Source organism: Cherax quadricarinatus, chromosome 66, assembly GCF_038502225.1.
Source record: "Cherax quadricarinatus isolate ZL_2023a chromosome 66, ASM3850222v1, whole genome shotgun sequence".
Classification (NCBI taxonomy): domain Eukaryota; kingdom Metazoa; phylum Arthropoda; class Malacostraca; order Decapoda; family Parastacidae; genus Cherax; species Cherax quadricarinatus.
This window is the reverse complement of record NC_091357.1, coordinates 11,020,840-11,041,645: the sequence shown is the minus strand read 5'-3', so window position 1 is coordinate 11,041,645 and position 20,806 is coordinate 11,020,840. Positions and strand designations below refer to the sequence as shown.

At 45.0% G+C, this 20,806-nt stretch overlaps 1 protein-coding gene across 4 annotated transcripts in view; it reads right to left on the bottom strand.

The window, feature by feature from the left end:
• LOC128704084 (UPAR/Ly6 domain-containing protein cold-like) overlaps positions 1–20,806 on the bottom strand; it is a 57,286-nt gene extending 36,480 nt beyond the window's left edge. Inside the window, exon 1 of one of the 4 annotated variants that reach the window (XM_070099071.1) lies at positions 19,669–20,806. The gene's annotated coding sequence lies outside the window, so the exon portion shown is untranslated. Of the gene's footprint in view, positions 1–11,537; positions 11,683–19,668 lie in introns of those variants that run through there. The other 3 variants (XM_070099068.1, XM_070099069.1, XM_070099072.1) reach the window with 3 other exon arrangements.

The following is a 20,806-nucleotide window of genomic DNA, read 5'->3' as shown; positions in this document are numbered from 1 at the left end:
TCGATGTAGCCATTGCGGATGCTACTTCTGTAATATCTTTGTCTCTGTGCTGTTTCAGATGTCTCAGCTCCTCTTCTAATCTCTCTATCTTGATTTCTGCTGCTGTGGCCTGTTGCTTCCACCTTCTGCATTCTGCTGCTAACCTCTCTTCCATCTTCCTTTCCAGCTCATCTAGTCTCCTTCCCCAGTCTTCCTCCCTTTTTTTGAGCTCTACCTCCCATTCCTCCCTCCCAGATTCGTCCTTGGAGCCCCTTGTCCTCATCCTGGTTAGGGGGAGGGGAATAGATGGTTAGGAGAGGGGATGGATGGTTGTGGGGGAGGGGGAGGATGGTTATTGGAGGGGTAGAGATAGTTGGGGGAGGGGGTTAGATGGTTTGGGGGAGAGAGGGGATGGATGGTTATGGGGGAGGGGGAGGATGGTTATTGGAGGGAGGGAGGTAGTTGGGGGGTTAGACAGTTTGGGGAGGGGTTAGGTGGTTTGGGGGAGGGGTAGGTGGCTAAGGTGAGGTGGTTAGGGAAGGGGGAGAGGTGGTTAGGGGAGGGGGGGTACGTGTTTGTGTCAAGTGGTGGAGGGTGTGTGGGTGCGTGTACTCACCTATTTGTGGTTGCAGGGGTCGAGTCCTAGCTCCTGGCCCCGCCTCTTCACCGGTTGCTACTAGGCCCTCTCTCTCCCCGCTCCATGAGCTTTATCAAACCTCGTCTTAAAACTGTGTATGGTTCCTGCCTCCGCTACGTCATTTTCTAGGCTATTCCACTGCCTTACAACTCTATGACTGAAGAAATACTTCCTACTATCTCTCTGACTCATTTGTGTCTTCAACTTCCAATTGTGGCCTCTTGTTTCTGTGTCCCCTCCCTGGAACATCCTGTCTTTGTCCACCTTGTCTATTCCACGCAGTATTTTATATGTCGTTATCATGTCTCCCCTGACCCTCCTGTCCTCCAGTGTCGTCAGGCCGATTTCCCTTAATCTTTCTTCATAGGACATTCCCCTTAGCTCTGGAACTAACCTTGTCGCAAACCTTTGTACTTTCTCTAGTTTCTTGACGTGCTTTATCAAGTGCGGGTTCCAAACAGGTGCTGCATACTCCAGTATGGGCCTGACATACACGGTGTACAGTGTCTTGAATGATTCCTTACTAAGGTATCGGAATGCTGTTCTCAGGTTTGCCAGGCGCCCATATGCTGCAGCAGTTATCTGATTGATGTGTGCTTCCGGAGACATGCTTGGTGTTATACTCACCCCAAGATCTTTCTCCTTGAGTGAGGTTTGCAGTCTTTGGCCACCTAGCCTATACTCTGTCTGTGGTCTTCTGTGCCCTTCCTCTATCTTCATGACTTTGCATTTGGCAGGATTAAATTCGAGAAGCCATTTGCTGGACCAGGTGTCCAGTCTGTCCAGGTCTCTTTGAACTCCTGCCTGGTGCTCATCAGATTTAATTCTCCTCATTAACTTCACATCATCTGCAAACAGGGACACTTCTGAGTCTAACCCTTCCGTCATGTCGTTCACATATACCAAAAATAGCACTGGTCCTAGGACCGACCCCTGTGGGACCCCGCTCGTCACAGGTGCCCACTGTTTACCTGGAGTTTACCTGGAGAGAGTTTCGGGGGTCAACGCCCCCGCGGCCCGGTCTGTGACCAGGCCTCCTGGTGGATCAGCGCCTGATCAACCAGGCTGTTGCTGCTGGCTGCACGCAAACCAACGTACGAGCCACAGCCCGGCTGATCCGGAACTGACTTTAGGTGCTTGTCCAGTGCCAGCTTGAAGACTGCCAGGGGTCTGTTGGTAATCCCCCTTATGTGTGCTGGGAGGCAGTTGAACAGTCTCGGGCCCCTGACACTTATTGTATGGTCTCTTAACGTGCTAGTGACACCCCTGCTTTTCATTGGGGGGATGGTGCATCGTCTGCCAAGTCTTTTGCTTTCGTAGTGAGTGATTCTCGTGTGCAAGTTTGGTACTAGTCCCTCTAGGATTTTCCAGGTGTATATAATCATGTATCTCTCCCTCCTGCGTTCCAGGGAATACAGGTTTAGGAACCTCAAGGGCTCCCAATAATTGAGGTGTTTTATCTCTGTTATGCGCGCCGTGAAAGTTCTCTGTACATTTTCTAGGTCGGCAATTTCACCTGCCTTGAAAGGTGCTGTTAGTGTGCAGCAATATTCCAGCCTAGATAGAACAAGTGACCTGAAGAGTGTCATCATGGGCTTGGCCTCCCTAGTTTTGAAGGTTCTCATTATCCATCCTGTCATTTTTCTAGCAGATGCGATTGATACAATGTTATGGTCCTTGAAGGTGAGATCCTCCGACATGATCACTCCCAGGTCTTTGACGTTGGTGTTTCGCTCTATTTTGTGGCCAGAATTTGTTTTGTACTCTGATGAAGATTTAATTTCCTCATGTTTACCATATCTGAGTAATTGAAATTTCTCATCGTTGAACTTCATATTGTTTTCTGCAGCCCACTGAAAGATTTGGTTGATGTCCGCCTGGAGCTTTGCAGTGTCTGCAATGGAAGACACTGTCATGCAGATTCGGGTGTCATCTGCAAAGGAAGACACGGTGCTGTGGCTGACATCCTTGTCTATGTCGGATATGAGGATGAGGAACAAGATGGGAGCCAGTACTGTGCCTTGTGGAACAGAGCTTTTCACCGTAGCTGCCTCGGACTTTACTCTGTTGACGACTACTCTCTGTGTTCTGTTAGTGAGGAAATTATAGATCCATCGACCGACTTTTCCTGTTATTCCTTTAGCACGCATTTTGTGCGCTATTACGCCATGGTCACACTTGTCGAAGGCTTTTGCAAAGTCTGTATATATTACATCTGCATTCTTTTTGTCTTCTAGTGCATTTAGGACCTTGTCGTAGTGATCCAATAGTTAAGACAGACAAGAGCGACCTGTTCTAAACCCATGTTGCCCTGGGTTGTGTAACTGATGGGTTTCTAGATGGGTGGTGATCTTGCTTCTTAGGACCCTTTCAAAGATTTTTATGATATGGGATGTTAGTGCTATTGGTCTGTAGTTCTTTGCTGTTGCTTTACTGCCCCCTTTGTGGAGTGGGGCTATGTCTGTTGTTTTTAGTAACTGTGGGACGACCCCCATGTCCATGCTCCCTCTCCATAGGATGGAAAAGGCTCGTGATAGGGGCTTCTTGCAGTTCTTGATGAACACAGAGTTCCATGAGTCTGGCCCTGGGGCAGAGTGCATGGGCATGTCATTTATCGCCTGTTCGAAGTCATTTGGCGTCAGGATAACATCGGATAGGCTTGTGTTCATCAAATTTTGTGGCTCTCTCATAAAAAATTCATTTTGATCTTCAACTCTCAGTCTGGTTAGCGGCTTGCTAAAAACTGAGTCATATTGGGACTTGAGTAGTTCACTCATTTCCTTGCTGTCATCCGTGTAGGACCCATCTTGTTGAAGTAGGGGCCCAATACTGGACGTTGTTCTCGATTTTGATTTGGCATAGGAGAAGAAATACTTTGGGTTTCTTTCGATTTCATTTATGGCTTTTAGTTCTTCCCGCGATTCCTGACTCCTAAAGGATTCTTTTAGCTTAAGTTCGATGCTTGCTATTTCTCTGACCAGTGTCTCCCTACGCATTTCAGATATATTGACCTCTTTTAGCCGCTCTGTTATTCTTTTCCGTCGCCTGTAAAGGGAGCGCCTGTCTCTTTCTGTTTTACATCTACTCCTCCTTTTTCTTAGAGGAATAAGCCTTGTGCATACATCGAGTGCCACCGAGTTAATCTGTTCTAGGCATAAGTTGGGGTCTGTGCTGCTTAGTATATCTTCCCAGCTTATATCGGTTAGGACTTGGTTTACTTGGTCCCACTTTATGTTTTTGTTATTGAAGTTGAATTTGGTGAATGCTCCCTCGTGACTAATCTCATTATGTCGGTCTGGGGCTCCGCGCATACATGACTGAACCTCAATTATGTTGTGATCTGAGTATATTGTTTTTGATATGGTAACATTTCTTATCAGATCATCATTGTTAGTGAAGATGAGGTCTAGTGTATTCTCCAGTCTAGTAGGCTCTATTATTTGCTGGTTTAAATTGAATTTTGTGCAGAGATTTAAAAGCTCGCGTGAGTGTGAGTTTTCATCAGAGCTGCCTCCTGGTGTTATTACTGCAACAATATTATTTGCTATATTCCTCCATTTTAGGTGCCTTAAGTTGAAATCCCCCAGGAGCAAGATGTTTGGTGCAGGAGCTGGAAGGTTTTCCAGACAGTGGTCAATTTTTAACAGCTGTTCCTAGAATTGCTGGGATGTTGCATCCGGAGGCTTGTAGACTACCACAATGACTAGGTTTTGGTTCTCGACCTTTACTGCTAAAACTTCCACTACATCATTTGAGGCATTTAGCAGTTCTGTGCAAACAAGTGACTCTGCAATGTACAGGCCAACCCCCCCCTTTTGCCTGTTCACTCTGTCACATCTGTATAGGTTGTAACCTGGGATCCATATTTCGTTGTCCAAGTGATCCTTTATGTGGGTCTCAGTGAAAGCCGCGAACATTGCCTTTGCCTCTGCGAGCAGTCCACGGATGAAAGGTATTTTGTTGTTTGTTGCTGTCTTTAGACCCTGTATATTTGCAAAGAAGAATGTTATCGGACTGGTGGTATTGTTGGTACTGGGGGGGGATTTTTTTTCCGGCATTAGTATCTGTATCTGTTGGTTTGGAGTGGAGGCCATCGACTGTGGTTCCACTCCAGGAATGACTGGATTTGGTGTACGATTTCTGCCATTTCCTGCCAGTTTTTTTTCCTTCCTGGCACTAAAAAACCTCTCCTTCTTGAGTGGCTGTGGCTACCCAGGTTTTCCCATGGCCTGGATGTTTTGTATCTTTTTGTCCCCTTTAGATGGTATGCCTGGCAATTTAAGTTATAGCACAGTCTTTTCTGTACTGAAGAGGTACACAGTTCAGGGTGAAAAAGCTTACAGGAAGGGAGTTTGCATTTTCCTGTTGTCATATGGGTATGGCATTTTCTAGAGTGGTCATAGTTGCACGTCCCATCTGTTTTTCCAGATTTCCCATGCCAGCAGATACCAAGTGCATAGTATGTGCACAGGCTTGGTTTCCGTTTGCCTTGGGTTTCTGTGACTGTATTCCCTGTTGGTGCATGTTTCCCTGTCTTACTTCTATCCTCCCTAGCACCAACAATGGAGCTCCCACCAGTTGTTTTTGGTAATATATCCTCACTATTGCTAGTGGAGTCCTCTTGTTTGCTATTTCCTGCGGTATTTCTAGTTTGCAATATTGGTTTTATCTTATCTTTGACTACACTTGTTTCCCTACTATGGCTCCTGTCCCCTATGAGGTCATTTATATGTATTCCTTCCTGCATATAATTCCCGACTACCTGGACAAAATCTCCAGCTTCACCATTACTGTCTCCCAGGACAGCATCTCCAGCTTCCCCATTACTGTCTCCCAGGACAGCATCTCCAACTTCACCATTACTGTCTCCCAGGACAGCACCTCCAGCTTCACCATTACTGTCTCCCAGGACAGCACCTCCAGCTTCACCATTACTGTCTCCCAGGACAGCACTATCAGCCCCCCATTTACTGACTACCAGGACATCATCTCCAGCCTTACAGTTTCTGACTACATGGCCAGTATCAAGGGCAGTACCATTCAGCCCAGACATTTTATGTTCCCATCTGTTGTAGAAAGCTTCCAGGTTTTCTATGAAAGCAGCTTTGATGTTGACCTCTTTTAATACCCTTGTGATTTTAGTCCACAGATTTATCTCATTTGGGCATACCCAAAAACACTTCCCTGTTTTAATACTGCTTGTAGCTAGTTCTTGGATATCTGCACAAGGGGCGTGACACCAATTTCCACAAAAATGACAATTTATGCATGTGGAAGCCCGTTTGTTTGACTGACCACAGACTACACACAGCTTCATAATGATTTGAATGGTTGATTTACTGCAATTCTACTAGCAACCTCTTGAAAATTCTATTAATAACCTGCTAGGTAGTGCACGAAACCGTTTGAAACCAGTCCAGGGTTCGGACCAGTCAAGGGTTCGGACCAGTCAAGGGTTCGGACCAGTCAAGGGTTCGGACCAGTCAAGGGTTCGGACCAGTTAAGGGTTCGGACCAGTCAAGGGTTCGGACCAGTCTATCTGATCTGAGCAGTGGGTCACTTATTTAAAACATACTGGTCGGTGATTTGAGCTAACACATGAAGGATCTACTGGAAATTATCTACCCGAGTAATATGTGATTTGATTGATACAAAAGTATAACTTGCGTGTTGAAGAGCCGGTGACTGCTGGCACTCCTACAATGACGAACGGTCGACCTCCACCCTTGTTTATCAATCGCTGTATCTAGCTTCTCTGTTTTTTTTTTTCCGTCTCCACCACAATAAATGCTATATTATCACTATAGTTGACTGGTGCAAATTTTGGAGGAAGGACGCTTTTTCTGTAGTAATAATTGCTTCTCGTTGTGTATATTGGGACCGCTGGTAACTACAGGTTATATGAAATTCACAGTAACGTCTGGTATTTCAAGAAAAAGAAACTAATGAAAGTCACTCCACTCCACTAAGTACCATTATAATACTGGTTAGTTGCTACTACAGCACTGTATTCTGCTATTCACTGGTATCACTAGATTATATGCGAGTACACTAGCAGGCCAGGAAGATTATTAAAAACAGCTGACCTGTGGTAAGATTCTGGCGACTTCTGGCACCTGCCTCTATAGGCTTATCACTTCATTTACAAATTCACCTGTTTTCAAATGACACTTTAGCCTTTATCATCAATATACTAGGGAGCCACTATAGTATACACTATACACTATGTATATTCAATGTTATCAGGGAGACACTGTGATACATCATTACGTACCATGACTCGTTGTTGCCTCCCTGTCGGGTATTCTCTGATCCATTGCAGTGCCCTTCCTGTTATATGTGCCTGATGCTCTAGCTTCTGCACTAATCTCTTGTGAGGAACTGTGTCAAAGGCCTTCTTGCAGTCCAAGAAGATGCAATCAACCCACCCCTCTCTCTCTTGTCTTACTTCTGTTATTTTATCATAAAACTCCAGAAGGTTTGTGACACAGGATTTGCCTTCCGTGAATCCGTGCTGGTTGGCATTTATACTCCTGTTCCGTTCCAGGTGCTCCACCACTCTCCTCCTGATAATCTTCTCCATAATTTTGCATACTATACACGTCAATGACACAGGTCTATAGTTTAGTGCCTCTTTTCTGTCTCCTTTTTTAAAAATGGGAACTACATTTGCCGTCTTGCAAACCTCAGGTAGTTGCCCAGTTTCCAGGGATGTGTTGAAGATTGTGGTAAGTGGCATGCACAACATATCTGCTCCCTCTCTAAGGACCCACGGGGAGATGTTGTCCGGTCCCATTGCCTTTGAGGTATCGATGTCCCTTAGCAGTTTCTTCACCTCCTCCTCATCTGTATGTATGTCGTCCAACACTTGTTGGTGTATTCCTTGCTGGTGTCCCCATCTGGTCTGTCCCCCCAGAGTCCTTCCTGTCTCTACTGTAAATACTTCCTTAAATCTCGTGTTGAGCTCCTCACATACCTCTTGATCGTTTCTTGTGAGTTCTCCACCTTCTTTCCTCAGCCTTATCACCTGGTCCTTGACTGTTGTCTTCCTCTTAATGTGGCTATACAGCAGTTTTGGGTCAGATTTGACTTTCGATGCTATGTCGTTTTCATACTGTCGCTGGGCCTCCCTCCTTATCTGTGCATACTCGTTTCTGGCTCTTCTACTAATCTCCTTGTTTTCCTGGGTCCTATGCCTCCTGTACCTTTTCCATTCTCTGTTGCACTTAGTTTTTGCCTCCCTACACCTTCGGGTAAACCAAGGACTCGTTTTGGTCTTCCTATTATTTCTGTTTCCCTTGGGAACAAAACTTTCCTCTGCCTCCTTGCACTTTGTTGCCACATATTCCATCATCTCGTTTACTGATTTTCCTACCATTTCTCTGTCCCACTGAACCTCCTGCAGGAAGTTTCTCATACCTGTGTAGTCCCCCCTTTTATAGTTTGGCCTGTCCCCTTCAGTTCCTGGGTGTGTGTGTGTGTGTGTGTGTGTGTGTGTGTGTGTGTGTGTGTGTGTGTGTGTGTGTGTGTGTGTGTGTGTGTGTGTGTGTGTGTGTGTATGTGTTTATGTATGTATGTATGTGTGTGTATGTGTGTATGTGTGTATGTGTGTGTGTGTGTGTGTACTCACCTATTTGTGGTTGCAGGGGTCGAGTCCTAGCTCCTGGCTGTGTGTGTGTGTGTGTGTGTGTGTACTCACCTATTTGTACTCACCTATTTGTGGTTGCAGGGGTCGAGTCCTAGCTCCTGGCCCCGCCTCTTCACCGGTTGCTACTAGACCCTCTCTCTCCCCGCTCCATGAGCTTTATCAAACCTCGTCTTAAAACTGTGTATGGTTCCTGCCTCCACTACGTCATTTTCTAGGCTATTCCACTGCCTTACAACTCTATGACTGAAGAAATACTTCCTACTATCTCTCTGACTCATTTGTGTCTTCAACTTCCAATTGTGGCCTCTTGTTTCTGTGTCCCCTCCCTGGAACATCCTGTCCTTGTCCACCTTGTCTATTCCACGCAGTATTTTATATGTCATTATCATGTCTCCCCTGACCCTCCTGTCCTCCAGTGTCGTCAGGCCGATTTCCCTTAATCTTTCTTCATAGGACATTCCCCTTAGCTCTGGAACTAACCTTGTTGCAAACCTTTGTACTTTCTCTAGTTTCTTGACGTGCTGTGTGTGTGTGTGTGTGTGTGTGTGTGTGTGTGTGTGTGTGTGTGTGTGTGTGTGTGTGTGTGTGTGTGTGAGTGTTTACCCTTGTGTGTGTGCTTGTGTGTGAGGGAGGGAGGGTTACGGGGGGTAGGTTGTGTGGTTGAAAGATCCGTCGTGTAGGCACAAATTTAGTCTCATTTATCTTTCCCAATTATCTACTCTCTCCACTTATTGCCCTTTCTGGATTTACGTATTAATTGTTGCTGGTTATTATCATTTTCCTTGTTCACATTGAGAGAGGACTTCCTAGCTTCCTATGTATTCTTACTGCTAATAACTACTGGTAGTAACACTGCCTGTGTGCGTGTGTGCATGTGTGTGTGTGTGTGTGTGTGTGAGAGAATCTTGTGCGGTGTAATGACTGGCCGCAACTTCTTGTGACCTGACACAACCCTCCTGGGACCTGACCCTAGCACCGTCTTACAATGTTGCCCTTAAAAGCTTGTCCCACCTACCTTCTCACACTCGTCAACACTATATTCTCTATGTCTATGCTATTTCTATTCTAATTCTGGTAATAGCTTGCAGGAGTGAGTGACCAGTATCAAACAGTATGCAAGGCCAGCCAGGGCCGTCAACATGCAAACCACAAATAGGCGAATAAACTTGCGGTGACAGTTGCCAGCTGCTGATGACGAAGTCGTCGTCGTAGGCCTTAAATCCCTATTTTGGAGATCCTTCACCCGTGATGATTATAACCACATATTCTCATACATCCCGCTTCCTCACGCGATTTCACTCTTCACTGATGATAGTATACACTTCACATTACATACACTTCACTTTATATGTATAATGGCACACAACTTGTCGTGACGTCACTTCTTCAGGCCTACCGCTACCAATGTGGCAACAGCGCCTAAGACCCCCAACGGTTTGCGCTTTGAAATATTATGATTTCAGCTTTCCTCTCACTTTCTTTAACTAATAACTTTAATTATCACTCGTAGTATTGTTCACTGACGTTCCACTACCACTGATATATTAGTACGCTCATGTGCATGTGTCTGTGCGTGCGCCCTCTTGTGTGTATGTGTGTGCGTGTGCGCTCGTGTGGGTGTATGACCCACTTAATATTTGTATTTATAACTCATTACAATTGTGACCAGGTGTGGACGTATCAGTGGCTCATTACTCTGTAATTTGTTCATGACTGTAACCATGTATAGGAGTGAGGCTGATTCATTACCTTTGTAACTTGCCATGATTGTGACCAGATCTACCTGGAGTTCATTACCTTTGTAACTAGTTCAGCTATCATAACTTTGGGGTCCAGTCCCTGGACCCATTATGTACCTTTGTAATCTTTTGACTACCGCCCGCAGGATGGGTATGGGGTGCATAATAAAGATATTAAACTAAACTAACTGACACTCAGGCGAGAGCGAGACGTACCCCAATGGAAATAAGTCACTATGTCTGACTTTTTTGGGTTATCCTAGGTTCTCCTAGGTTATCCTAGGTAGTAATAAGTTATCACAAGTTATATACACTGATGGATCTAAACAGGAGTCTTCTGGCAGGGCTGCATCTGCTCTTGTTGCCACCTCCCTAGTTAAGAACGATAATAAATTTGTTGAGTTAGGCATAAGAATTAACAACTGGGCGTCTACACTGCAAACTGAATTGTTTGCAATCCTAATGGCGCTAAAGGACCCCAATGGAAATAAGTCACTCTGTCTGACTTTTTTGGGTTATCCTAGGTTCTCTACACATATGCTGCTATGTATGATAATTCTATGTAACTGTATTTGTGTATACCTGAATAAACTTACTTACTTACTTACTAAAGCTAACCTATGACACTGAGCTTGACTCTATCATCATTACTGATTCTATGTCATCATTGAAGGCTCTTGACTCATATAATGACTCCAACAACATGCTCATTGGGGAAGCCAGGTATAGATACTCAAAAATTAGGGACAAAGGAATTAATGTACAATTGCTATGGATACCATCACACATTGGATTACTCCTTCATGATAAAGTTGATATGTTAGCCAAGAAGAGTACCCAGAAGGAGAATGTAGAATATAACTTTGGTATAACTGTGTCTAGCATTAGGAATAATATTAGGAGAGAAGTAAATAATGAAGATGATTGTTATAGGAATGCAGTTAGAAGCCTGAGTAGATCTATAACCCACTATGATAACATGAACGTAGATAAGTATGTTTATGGAGTAACTTGCAATGTGAACAGACTGACTGATGTTGTAGTGGCCAGGCTTAGGCTTGGTTACAAGTACTTCTGGCAGTTTGGGAGACACACAGATGATGATCAAACTAAATGTAAATTATGTGATCAGGCATATGGTCACTCTCTTGAACACTATGTGCTTAATTGTCCACTTATTGAGGAATACAGAGACAGACAGTATAATAACCTATGTGACATGTCAAGATATCTTATTAATGAAAATAAGATACCAGATATACTAAGCAAATTTCCTAAATTTGCTTGTAACAGATAAGTGAACTATAGATATGTAGATATAAATCCATATGTATTCCTGTTAACCCTTTGGGGCCTAGTTCCTAGGCCTTTTGTGTATCCATATGCTCTCGCGCTACCGTCCACAGGATGGATATGGGGTGCACAATAAACTAGCCACTTCGGTGGCAAAATCTAAAAAAATCTAATCTACACATATGCTTCTATGTATGATAATTCTATGTAAATGTATTTGTGTATACCTGAATAAACTTACTTACACACCCGTCGAAGGCTAGCACAGAAGTCTTAACTGCTAAGCTTGTAACTTTGAATATTGTTTATCAGGGGTTTATAGGGCCAACACAACGTATGTCGTATTGAACCCCATGGACTGTCAGTAATGAGATCGAGGAGGCGAAACTTCTGCTCTGGTCATGGTGGCGTGACTTGATAAAGCTCACGTTTTTAGTTTAATATGCTTATTATGCACCCCATACCTATCCTGTGGGCGGCAGTCAAAAGATTACAGAGGTACATGATGAGTCCAGGGACTGGGCCCCAAAGTTTTGATAGCTGAGCAAGTTACAAAGGTAATAAACTCCAGGTAGATATGGTCACAATCATGACAAATTACAAAGGTATTTACAGATTACAGAGGTACATAATGGGTCTAGGGACTGGCCCCAAAGTTTTGATAGCTCAACAAGGTACAAAAGTAATGAATTGAAGTTACAAAGGTAATGAATCATGTAAGTAAGTAAATTTACATACTTATGTTTATACATGGCTACAATCATGAACAAATTATAAGGTAATGAGCAATTCACACGTCCACACCCGGTCACAACTATAATGAGTTATTGGTGCAAATATTAATTGTTGGGTCATACACACACACACACACACACACACACACACACACACACACACACACACACACACACACACACAGAGGCGGGGCCAGGAGCTAGGACTCGACCCCTGCAACCTCAACTAGGTGAGTACAACTAGGCGAGTACACACACCAGCCTGTGTTCTTCGTCAGTTTGTCATTGTCACGTCTTTGTCAATCATTTTATAGGGTGGCCCGTTGCCTGGTAGGCAACTCTCTCGCTTCACACGCTGAGTGCCCGTGGTTCAATCCCCTGGGCGTTTCCTTACACTTGTTGTCCCGTTCACCTAACAAGCAAGTAGGTACCTGGATGTTAGTAGACTGGTGTGGGTCGCATCCCGGGGGACAAGATTGAGGACCACAATGGAAGTAAGACAGTCCCTCGGGGTTAAAATCCGAACAAAATCTTATCTTATTGCTGTTGTCAATTCATTGTTTTTGTCAGCTTATTTTCATTGTCAGTTCATTGTTACTGTGTCCATTGTATGTCAGTTCATTGTTGATGTCAGATTTTCACTGTCAGTTCACTGTCGATGTCAGATTATCTCTGTTAGTTTACTATCACTGTCACTGCCAGTTCACTGTCACTGATCAATGTCATTGTCAACTCATTACCACTGATTAATGTTGCTTCCAGTTCATTGTCAATGTCAGATCATTGTTTGGTGTGAGACACGAGAGACGCAGCCAAGTCCTCGTGTACTCCAGTGTACGAGAACACGTGTCTTCAAGGAACTATTTTTATGAAGCTATAAAAATACGAAGCTGACTACGCTGAGCTACCGTATGTGCTTACCTTGAACGATAACCCTTATATTTTTTTTATACACTGTTGAATTTACAGTTTAAGAGCTGTTATTGTTTCTCAGCTTATATCACAGCCCAGCCCTATGCAAGGTATGCTACTCTCCCTGAGAATGCCACCCACAACCATCGGCTAACGCCTAGATTCCTTGGAAAAGTAGACACGTAGTCAATAAAGAATCGCATTATACTGCTTTTGTGTCTACCTTTCTATCGTGTCGGTATTTTATACCATTTATCTCCACCTAGGTTCCTTGATGCTTGGGAGGGGCTCCTGATTCAAGAAATTGGACCTTATCTCCTCTAGGATCGAATATGATTACCTCCCATCTCCCCCACTCGCTGTATGATCTCCATGGGATTATTACTCTCCAAATTAATAACATAACATTTAGGTACTTATTTACTGCTAGGTGAACAGGGGACATAGTGACTTGCTCGTAAGTCTCGCCCTATCTGGTAATCAAATCTAGAAACTTTCGGTTGTGAGTCCTGGTCTTCTATTAATCTAAATGTCACTGCCCTTGTTATCACCTTCATGGGGAGCGCTAAACCCATACGGGTCATACAATGCCCTGGGGAATGGATGGGAGGTAATAATCAGATTCATTCCAAGGGAGAGCAGATCCATTTCCTTGGATCAAGAGCCCCTCACTGGCGTCAGACCCTCCCTTGAGGGGAAACCGATATCATTACACATTGCTATATAGCTTATATACCATTTCCCTATTGTCAGGAATCTTAACAGCTTTTTCTAAAAACTACGTCACATCTACCAGTTTTTATTTTACAAGTAAATCAGAATTGCTGCCACATATTTAACTCTAGGTGTATACACAATAAACTACATAATTTGCATATATAATTTGCACTGTGCTTTCGGGAAATTCTGAAGAGAAGTTGCAGAGGTCGGTGACCGAGTTTGGAAGGGTATGTAATAGAAGGAAATTAAAAGTGAATACAGGAAAGAGTAAGGTGATGAGGATAAAAAAAATAGGGAATGAAAGACTGGATATCAGGTTGGAGGGAGAAAGTATGGAAGAAGTGAATGTATACAGATATCTGGGAGTGGACCTGTCAGCAGATGTGTCTCATGAAAGATGAGGTGAATCATAGAAGTGATGAGGGGGAAAAAGGTAAGTGGTGCACTGAGGAGTTTGTGGAGACAAAGAACATTATTCATGGAAGCAAAGAGAATAATGTATTACCTGGAGTTTACCTGGAGAGAGTTCCGGGGGTCAACGCCCCCGCGGCCCGGTCTGTGACCAGGCCTCCTGGTGGATCAGAGCCTGATCAACCAGGCTGTTACTGCTGGCTGCACGCAAACCAACGTACGAGCCACAGCCCGGCTGGTCAGGAACCGACTTTAGGTGCTTGTCCAGTGCCAGCTTGAAGACTGCCAGGGGCCTGTTGGTAATCCCCCTTATGTATGCTGGGAGGCAGTTGAACAGTCTCGGGCCCCTGACACTTATTGTACCTGGAGTTTACCTGGAGAGAGTTCCGGGGGTCAACGCCCCCGCGGCCCGGTCTGAGACCAGGCCTCCTGGTGGATCAGAGCCTGATCAACCAGGCTGTTGCTGCTGGCTGCACGCAAACCAACATACGTATGAGAGTATACTTATACAAATACTTTTATATGGGTATGAATCATGAGTGGTGAATGTTGCAGCAAGGAGAAGGCTGGAGGCAGTGGAGATGACATGTCTGAGGGGAATGTGCAGTGTGAATATAAAGAGAATCTGTAGTCTAGAAATTAGGAGAAGGTGCAGGGTTACGAAACGTATTATCCAGAGGGCTGAGGAGGGGTTGTTGAGGTGGTTTGGACATTTATGAAAGGATGGAACAAAATAGAATGACTTGGAGAGCGTATAATATCTGTAGTGGAAGGAAGGTGGGGTAGAGGTCGGCCTAGGAAATGTTGGAGGGAGGGGGTAAAGGAAGTTTTGCGTGCGATGGGCTTGGGCTTCCAGTAAGCATGTGTTAGCGTGTTAGGAGCGAGTGGAGACAAATGTTTTTTTTTCTTTTACTTCTCGTACTATTGGAGTGTGAGTAAAGTAACATGAAGGGATTCAGGGAAACCCGGCAAGCCGGACTACAGTCCTGGAGGTGGGAAGTACAACGCCTGCGCTCTGAAGCAGAGGTGTTGTAATTTTTTAACTGTAGTGTACGCACGCCTCTGGCAAGAGAGTGATAGAGTGAATGTTGATGAAAGTGTTACTTCTTTTTTGGGTCACCATGTCTTGGTGGGAAACGGTCGATGTGTTAATAACAAAAATAATTTGCATAAAACAACTAATGTTTATTTAAGTGTAAAATATACGAACTTGAGCGCGAATGAATGATTCTATTATTATTATTATTATTATTATTATTATTATTGAGAAATTTCTTAAATTGATTAATATGTTCAGTAATATGTACCAGCTATACAAATGGACAAGAAAGTCATAACTTATGTTAAACAAGTGGTTCACAATGTTGGCACAAAAGTGTACGAAGAAAATGGGAGTTAATTCATACCTCCCACGAGAGTGTATTTTGGTGGTGACAATCAGCTGGTGACGGGGACGAGGCAGCCAGACCCACCCGCATCCCATGGTCACTCACATTTACTTATTTTCTTGTTAATTCGGATGGAGAGTGACCTATCATGTTGCTGGTAAAATAGGTCATCAGGCCATCAACAGAGTCCTCAAGGACAAACTGGATGACCTGAAGAAGATGAAGGCGAGAATAAGTGATCTGGATGCCGATGACGCCCTGTATCTCCTCCTCACAATTTACTTCTTGAGGTGTGCACCCTCCGACAACTCAACACTCAGTGAATATGAGGCACCCTTGAGATCTATCTCTAGGAAGGCACTGAACCTGTCGCTGGAAGATCACCAATGGGATCAAGCAACTCTTCCAGTGCGACTGGAAGATATAGGGGTGTATGACTTCCAGTGACCTAGGAGATTGTCGCCTAATGCTTGAAAGGTGCTGTAGGAGCTCAAGACCCGAAGTTCATCGAAGCAACCGCGCAGTGGAACAGCCTTGCAGACTCTTCAAGCAGTCCAGCTCCGTCCAGAGCAAACTCCCGCTGGAACAAACCAGTCGTGGGAAAAAATCGCCAGCACAGTGCTCAACAACGCCTCAGGAAAGGACAAAGCTCGCCTCCAGCGGTGAGGGCAACACATTCAGGTTTCATTTTAGCTGTTCCTAATTTCTCCTTGGGCATTCGACTCGACCCACAGGCCATTCGGATTGGTGTAGCTCTTTACCTAGCCGCCCCCATACTCACCGAACGTAAGTGCATTTGCGGCAGGGCATCGCCTGATCAATTTGGGCTACATGGTCTTGTCTGTCATAAGAAGAGAAGTATGCCAGACATGAGATCAAGAGAAGTTTTGCTATAGCCCGTTGCCCAGCAGAACGGGAACCTCAGGTACAGAGGTCTGACAAGCAAAAAAGCATCCAGATGGGGTCACTGCGCTACCCTGGAAGGACGGTAAGCAGATTACATGGGACTACACCTGTGCCTCTACGATGGCTGATACCTACTTTCCATACTCTGAAGCCGAAGGGGATGGGGCAGCCAGTTTTAGGGAGACCCAGAAGATCAACAAATACAGAGGGCTGTCACCATGCTATAACTTCGTCCCAGTAGGATCGGAAACCCTCGAAGCATAGAGCAAGTGTGCTCTAAAATTCCCGAAAGAGTTAGGTGAAAAACTCATCACAGAAACCAAGGACCCCATAGCGGCCAGGTTTCTCTTTCAGAAACTGTGTTGCGATTCAAAGGGAAAATGCCTGTAGCATTCTGGGTACACGGCCCACCGCCGGGGAGCTGGATGAAGTATTTGAGACGTAGGCAGCTCCGGGGAGAATCTTGAGTTTCACCTGAAGTACGTTTATTCTCTTATTTGAGGACGAGCATTTGCAAACTTTATTAAGCCAACGTTTCGCCTCCGCAGTAGGCTTTATCAGGTCTAATCAGATTTGATAAAGCCGAAACGTTGTCAGGCGAAATGTTGTCAGGAAAGTTTCCAATTGCTGCTTGTACGTATTTATCAACTACAGCAGCAGTAGGAGTGACAGCAGCATCAGTAGTAGCACAGCAGCGGTAGTATTAGTGACATCAGCAGCAGTGGTAATGCCATCACCAGTAGTAGTGACAGCAACAGTATTAGTGACAGCAGCAGTAGTGGTAGTAACAGCAGCAGCAGTAGTGATAGCAGCAGTAGCTGTAGTAGTGACAGCAGCAGCAGCAGTAGTGATAGCAAGAGGAGCACCAGTGATAACGACTGCAGCAGTGATAGTGATAGCAGCAACAGCAGCAGTGGTAGTGATAGCAGCAACAACAGCAGTGATAGTGATAACAGCAGCAACAGCAGCAGTTTTAGTGATAGCAACAGCAGCAGCAGTGGTAGTGATAGCAACAACAGCAGCAGTGGTAGTGGTGGCAGCAACAGCAGCAGTGGTAGAAGTAGCAGCAACAGCAGCAGTTGTAGTGGTAGCAGCAACAGCAGCAGTAGTAGTGATAGCAGCATCAGTAGTAGTGGTAGCAGTAACAGCAGCAGTGGTAGTGGTAACAGCAACAGCAACAGTGGTAGTGAGAGCAACAGCAGCAGTAGTAGTGATAGCAGCATCAGTAGTAGTGGTTGCAGCAACAGCAGCAGTGGAAGTGGTAACAGCAGCAGTGGTAGTGAGAGCAACAGCAGCAGTAGTAGTGATAGCAGCATCAGTAGTAGTGGTAGCAGTAACAGCAGCAGTGGTAGTGGTAACAGCAACAGCAGCAGTGGTAGTGAGAGCAGCATCAGTAGTAGTGGTTGCAGCAACAGCAGCAGTGGAAGTGGTAACAGCAACAGCAGCAGTGGTAGTGATAGCAACAGCAGCAGTTGTAGTGATAGCAGCAACAACAGCAGTGGCAGTGATAGCAGCAAGAGCAGCAGTGGTAGTGACATCAGCAACAGCAGCAGTGGTATTGGTAGCAGCAGCAGCAGTAGTAGTGACAGCAGCAGCAACAGCAGCATGAGGGAGAGGTTACCTTAGCTCACGCTACCCGCGTGCTGGCTGTGGCTTGATATTTATACCCCGGAGTCTGCACGTTAAACCTTATGTTTACCTGGGTATAGTACGGCTGTGTCATCTATGTACCTCTGGGTTCGTCTGGTTTCGCCGTCCCCTCCTACTGCAACCCAATTTTTGCAACATCAATGATAGTTCCTACAACCCACTCTTGCGCCACCGGTGATGATCCTACAACCCAGTCTTGCACCACCGGTGATAATCCTACAACCCAGTTTTGCACCACCGGTGATAATACTACAATCCAGTCTTGCACCACCAGTGATAATACTCCAACCCAGTCTTGCACCACCGGTGATAATCCTACAACCCAGTCTTCCACCACCGGTGATAATCCTACAACCCAGTTTTGCACCACCGGTGATAATCCTACAACCCAGTCTTGCACCACCGGTGATAATCCTACAACCTCGTCTCTCACTAACAGTGACAATCGTACAGTTAAGTTTAATATCTTTATTATGCACCCCATACCCATCCTGTGGGAGGCAGTCAAAAGATTACAGAGGTACATAATTGGTCCAGGGACTGGACTCCAGAGTTTTGATAGCTGAGCAAGTTACAAATGTAATGAACTAGATCTGGTCACAATCATGCCGAAGTTACAAAGGTAATGAGCTCCAGGTAGAGCTGGTCACACTCATGACTAATTACAAAGGTAATGAATCATAAACACATCAATCATGAGAATTCACAAAGGTAATGAGCGTACATACTTGAATGTTTCCTAGTTACGCGTATTGCTTATTTATGGTTAAATATAAGCTATCATACGTTCCTGTAACCTAACCTAACGTAACCTAATCTGACTTAAAATAAAATAGTGCAGTATATGCAGGATTACAGGTAGGGCTAAGAAATTAGCGATGGGCACCTCATATGAAAGTTAAAGCAGTTAAATAAAGATATGGTGCCAGTTGAAGTGTATGGCACCCAGCCTGTGTGATCCAATTTGACAAGCTAACACAACTGTCAGGGTCACAGAGTAGGATTAAGATTTTGTAGGCTCCCTGGCTACAAGTACTGTGAGCCTCAGTAATATTAAATTTATTTTTTACAACAGTCAATAGTTCATCATATAAGGGAGGTACCTTAACGCTGGTGAGGGGCTCTTGATATAGGGAATTGGATGTATGGTCCGGTTCCCTGAACTGAACCTGAATACCTTCTATCCCCCCACATACGCTGTATAATCCTACGGGTTTAGCGCTCCCCGTGATTATAATTATAATTATCATCATATACGTGATGTAATAACATAATGTAATGATAAACTTACAGCAGTAACTGTGAACACTTTTCATTTAATCTCTGGAGGCCCTCCAGCTGGCGGAGGCCCCTGGACTGCAGCCCCTAAAGCCCCTGCCTCAATTAATCCGGCCCTGATCAGGGAGCCCCAATAGATATTAAAGTCACACTGACTTTATTGGGTTATCCTTGGTTAAATCTACATAATGTATTTTTGTGTCAATAACAGTCGTGTGCTTTCAAAACCGTTGTAAAAAGAATTATATATACAAGCCTATATAAAAACTGATTTGCTTCTCCGGTCCACCCCTTTTTCAACGAAAGGCCTCGGTCAGATGACCAAAAGCCCCAGCAGCTGGTCACCATATGACTAAAACCTGACAAACCTAACCTGAGTCTTTTGCGTGCAGTGGGGTACAGGAGGCTATTGGTGATGTCTGGTAGCAAACCCATCTTAGTGAATTGTAGAGTAAATGACTCGCACATAACTAGAAAACCAAGAGGCAGCACAGCTAGAAGTAGTGAAGGAACAAACAAGAATTTAGTTATATAGTAACGATATCAGCTGCTGGCCTCAGTGAGTGATAAGATAAGATTTCGTTCGGATTTTTAACCCCGGGGGGTTAGCCACCCAGGATAACCCAAGAAAGCCAGTGCGTCATCGAGGACTAACTTATTTCCATCTTGTCCCCCAGGATGCGACCCACACCAGTCGACTAACACCCAGGTACCTATTTGCTGCTAGGTGAACAGGACAACAGGTGCAAGGAAACGTGTCGAAATGTTTCCACCCGCCGGGAATCGAACCCGGGCCCTCCGTGTGTGAAGCGGGAGCTTTAGCCACCAGGCCACCGGGCCATCACCAGGCCACCGGGCCACCACCAGGCCACCGGGCCACCACCAGGCCACCGGGCCACCACCAGGCCACCGGGCCACCACCAGGCCACCGGGCCACTAATTTCATACAAGAGCGCAACCCTTTATTACAGGAATGTTTCGCTCAAAAGAAGCTATATAAAGGATATCAAGTTATAGGTTAACTGAATGAAGTTAGGTAAGTAAGACACATGTGCGACTGTTAAGGAGGCTTCAATCCGATTGTTATCTCCAGGATAACCCAAGCAGTGCGATTTATTTCCATTGGAATTTTTTTGGGGGTACTCCCCCAGGATGCGAGTCACAACAGACACTTGAGTCCTAGGTACCTACTTAATGCTTCATAACAGGGGCAGCAGGTGTGACGAAACTTGCCCATACTTTCCGCCTCGCCCTGGATTTGACCCGGGTGCTTTCGGATGTAAGATGAATCTTTTCACCACTGAGCTACACGGTATCTCTAGATAAGCTGTATATACGTTCATCACACATGGGTTTACATTATTAAAATCTTTGGGAAGCGCTAAAACCCTAGGGGTCATACATCTCCTGGGCAATAGAACATATGTTTGATCCGTGGAAGGGAAGCTCCAATTCTTTGGACCACGAACCCTTCACGAGAATCCAGGCACCCCTCCTTGATGTTCAAAGTT